Here is a 5,434-nt window from a genome sequence, read left to right on the forward strand (position 1 = left end):
ACGATAGAATCGATTAGTTGGATTTGAGTTGTAAAAAAAAATTATATAGTTAAAAATTAATTAAATTAGATATCTCTTCACTAATTTTACATGCTATGAACATTTATTTTTTATAGACAACAATTGAAAAGAACACTCAAAACAATATTAGAATTATTATTATTTATTTTTCTTCTTATCACTTTTCAATTTCAATTGGTTCTCTCTTCAATGGTGGAGAGAAAACTTTTTAAGTGGGCCTTATACCTTTTAGGTTATTATAGAATTTTTTTTAAGATTTATATTCAAACAAACAAACAAAAGATAATTAATTTTTTTTTTACTTTCTTATCCTTCTTTCTATTTTCCATTCAAATAAGGCCTAAATAAAAACTAAATTGATAGAAATCGATTAGTTAGATTTGAGCTATAAAAAATTCATATAGTTAAAAATTAACTAAATTAAATGTCTCTCACTAATATTATATATTATAAACATTTTTTGTATGGACAACAATCGAAAAAAAAAATCTCGGAATAATGTTATAATTATTACTTTAACCTGTGGAAAATAATTTATCTTTTTTTACTGTCTTGACTAAAACAATTTAAAATAAGATAAGACTCAAAAGTAATTTTTAACAACTATCCCATTTAATGACTAAATTTGAGGAAATAGAAACATAATAAGTTGAACATATTATATCAACATAGAACTGAAAGGTATCAGATTCTTAAAGAAAGAAGGAGAAAAGATAAGAGTTTTGAGGGCTCAGAGAAGGAAGATAAGAGAAGAGTGTAGAAGAGTGTGAAAGAGAATAATATTATTGTTTATTACTCATTGTAAAAAAACTGATCATAAAGGAGGTACAGTGAAAATATTTATAAGGTGTGATTACAGATTGTTGAGGCTGGGAGTAACTAACTAAGGGTGAGTGTAATTGATTTAGTGTAACTAACTGCTGAGCTATCATTAACAACTTTCAACCGCTTTGACAATTTGTAACTGCTTTTGCTTCTGCATTCTATGCATGGAGTTATCTGACTATATACACTCACATGCCCCTCAACTGCTCCAAATATTAGGGTGCTACTTCAAACACTCTTAATGAATCCCTAAACCTCAGAAAAGCAGCTGCTGGGAGAGGCTTTGTTAGAGTATCTACTAGTTGATCCTGAGCTGGAATATGCTGCACAAAGATTTCTTTTTTGGTGACAAAATCTCTGACAAAAGACTAACTTAGTGTAAAATATTTGGATTTGTTGTGTAGAATTGGATTTGCTAACAATAGTACAACGCTCTGATTGTCACAGTAGACTACAGGCTTGGTAGAACAAGGGAGTTTTATTTCTCCTAGCAAGTTTTGTAACCAAATGATCTCACTTACAGCATCTGAGATGCCCCTGAATTCTGTTTCAGTGCTACTTTTGGATACTGCAGTTTGTTTTCTACTCGCCTTTAACATCCCAACTTTTTGAATCAAGTCATTTTTTTAATAACTAATTAATTAATTAAAATGATAATAATTTAAGATTTGAATTTAAAATTTAAATATATGAAAGCACTAGTGGTAGTAAATCTCTAACCGACAGTAAACAACTTTTTAAAACATAGTCATAACTAATTCTACATTTAACAGATTTGAATGATATTTTTTTATATGAAAAGATAAGAATAATAGCTCTATTTCTTAAGTTTATTATAAAATCAAATTCAAATTAAATTAGATAGATAAACCGGTTACAAGTTCATAGTAGAAAATCGCGCTCTTATTAGCCAGCCTGATATACTAATAGTATTTCAGAAATATCTCAAGATGTGGTTATCCGATTAACTTCTTTTAAGATTTGTTTTAAAGATAATTCAATTTTCTATAAATTTTTCTCTAATATCTAATTCCAAGTTGTAAATGTAGAAAAAGTTATAGGGCTCACAAAGTGACGATTCAAATTGAAAATTTCACCTAAATGCCTTCTAACATAATCTGCACATACCTGAGAGCTATTTGATCCTCCCTTTCTCATTCTATTCCCTTTTTCTATACAAAATATTCTAGTATATACAAAGTCTAGCTATGAAACAAGTCTCTCTTCACTAACAAACCGCATCTATTTGCATCAGAATACCTAGCGGAACTTCACTCGAGGTAAGGGATTTTGTGCTAATTTTTATATGTCATATCTTAAATGTTTTTGAACATATATGTTAGTATTACACGTCATGATATAATGTCTCTTTTCTTCATATGCATTATGCATTATAATAATAATCTTATGTGCATTAAAGAACTGAGGGAATGATCCTTCGGTAAGGGAAGGTGACCCCCCAAAGACAAGATAATCGAGATGATCCTTCGGTAAGGGAAGGTGATCGGTAAACTTTTGGGAACCTTCGGTAAGGGAAGGAGACTCCCATCAATTTTATATAATAAGATATCTTTGTTGATATAACTCTTTTCTTGTGTATGTCTAAATAACCTTGATTGTAAATTGAACTGAGGGAATGATCCTTCGGTAAGGGAAGGTGACCCCCAAAGACAAGATATCGATATGATCCTTTGGTAAGGGAAGGTGATCGCCAAAACGTTTGGGATAAGAACCTTCGATAAGGGAAGGAGACTCCCACCTTTTATACCGGTTTGAGCTCAATACCTTCCATAAAAGCTACGAAAAAAAGTAACGAAAAGTGCAATGAAAAGTGTGATCATGATTGTTCTTCTTTTATCTTTTTTTTTATGATTATGTTTATTATTGCATTCAAAGATCCTTCTTTTTTCCAAAGTTCCTTTTTGTATGATGTATGATATTGTTTAAGATCTTTATTTTATTCAGATCTATTATGTTTGACTTATCTATGACAATGTTACTATTCTTCTCTTATTTATTATTTATTTTGCCTTGCTTTATGGGCTATGAGAATATCATACCAAGGTTTATGAGTTTACCTTTATATGTTTTAACGCTATAGGCATTTTTTTGTATGCATTACACATGTCATAACATAAGTAAATGAGAAGCATCTAAAAGTCACACCACTCCGACTAATCAAGACTTTTGAAAATAATAATTAAACAACATTGCATCATCACTGTTTTTATTTTAAAACTCGAAGTGGTTGGGGATGGATACGATGACACCATATAGATAAACTATTAAGAAACTTTTGTTTCTCACCCCTCTCTCCGTACCATCTTCAAGAACGATGCAGTAAGAAGCAATACAATTGAGGTGAAAAGACAGGTGCACTAGTGGGAGCAAGCTATCGAGGACGTAGATATAAAACATTAAACGTTTACATTAAGAAGGAAGAATATGCGATTGTTTTAGCCATAGTTAAACAAATTAAGAGAATTAGGATTTCCTGTGTGTCTTGTTTTATCCTTATTGACTGATTGCAATTGTAACTATTATATTTCTTTTTTTTTTATTTGGTATGAGTAAAGCTTGTCATTGTTGTGTCTTCATAGTTTAGCAGACCGGTTTTTCATGTTAGTATTTTCAAATTCACTTATATTTTTCAACTAGTAACTATTCTAATAAAAACTAATTATTCAATATTTTTATCTATAAATTATTTTATATAAATATTTCACATTTGTTTTAAAAGAAAAATTTTGCAAGGTTTTGAATATCAGCTACTAAATATAATCCAAATAAAGCTTAACTCAGTTTAAAAGTATTAGGGTGTTACATTTTGGTATCAGAGCAATTTGATCCCATAGGACCATATTCTATGTTTGCCAGATTAAATTATTATCATTTAGTTATAATTAGTATTATACAATGAAATATTTTCTATGTGATATGTAATCATCTAATAATCAAGGTTAGTGTGCCCCCTAAAAGTTTTTGTTTGAGCCTTATTGCCATAACTATTTGATCAAAATGTGCTTGTGCTAAAGGTCAAAATATGGATTGTCTAAGAACACCCTCCTCATACTTAAAGACATAGAAAAATGCACATAAGACATTCTAAAAATATATATATATATAGTAGAAAATTATGTTTTATTACCTTTTTATATATGTTTGGCATGCGTTATGTTCTATTCTATTATTTATCATCTATGTTGTCGTATGATGCCCAGTTATCTTTATAGCATTATTTCTTTCTTTCCTTCTTTTACATGCATACAATATGTTTATCATCCAAGTTTTCATATGCAAATTCATTTTTTAAAGGTCTTTTTACCGAGAGTACATGCATATCTTTGTGTTTTCTTGATTGAACTTACTTATGTTGGGACTATCATATATGATATATCCCTATACAAAGAAAATATAGATAAAATCTACTAGGATAAGTGAGGTTGAATCAGTATCTTTTTAGGAGACACGAATTTTGGGGACAAAATTCTTTTTTAAGGGGGTGAGAATGTAACATTCCAACTTTTTGAATCAAGTCATTTTTTAATAACTAATTAATTAATTAAAATGGTAATAATTTAAGATTTGAATTTAAAATTTAAACATATGAAAGCACTAGTGGTAGTAAATCTCTAACCGACAGTAAACAACATTTTAAAATATAGTCATAACTAATTCTACATTTAACATATTTGAATGATATTTTGTTATATGAAAAGATAAGAATAATAGCTCTATTCTTTAAGTTTATTATAAAATCAAATTCAAATTAAATTAGATAGATAAACCGGTTACAAGTTCATAGTAGAAAATCGCGCTCTTATCAGTCAGCCTGATATACTAACAGTATTTCAGAAATATCTCAAGATGTGGTTATCCGATTGACTTCGTTTAAGATTCGTTTTAAAGCTAATTCAATTTTCTATAAATATATCTCTAATATCTAATTCCAAGTTGTAAATGTAGAAAAAGTTATAGGACTCACAAAGTGACAATTCAAATTGAAGATTTCACCTAAATGCCTCCTAACATAATCTACATATACCTGAGAGCTATTTGATCCCCCCTTTCTCATTCTATTCCCTTTTTCTATACAAAATATTATAGTATATACAAAGTCTAGCTATGGAACAAGTCTCTCTTCACTAACAAACCACATCTATTTGCATCAGAATACCTAGCGGGACTTCACTCGAGGTAGGAGATTTTGTGCTAATTTTTATATGTCATATCTTAAATGTTTTTGAACATATATGTTAGCATTGCACGTCATGATATAATGTCTCTTTTCTTCATACGCATTATGCATTATAATAATAATCTTATGTGCATTAAAGAACTGAGGGAATGATCCTTCGGTAAGGGAAGGTGACCCCCAAAGACAAGATAATCGAGATGATCCTTCGGTAAGGGAAGGTGATCGGTAAACTTTTGAGAACCTTCGGTAAGGGAAGGAGACTCCCATCAATTTTATATAATAAGATATCTTTGTTGATATAGCTCTTTTCTTGTGTATGTCTAAATAACCTTGATTGTAAATTGAACTGAGGGAATGATCCTTCGGTAAGGGAAGGTGACCCTCAAAGAC

Source organism: Arachis ipaensis, chromosome B06 (genome assembly GCF_000816755.2).
Source record: "Arachis ipaensis cultivar K30076 chromosome B06, Araip1.1, whole genome shotgun sequence".
Lineage (NCBI taxonomy): Eukaryota > Viridiplantae > Streptophyta > Magnoliopsida > Fabales > Fabaceae > Arachis > Arachis ipaensis.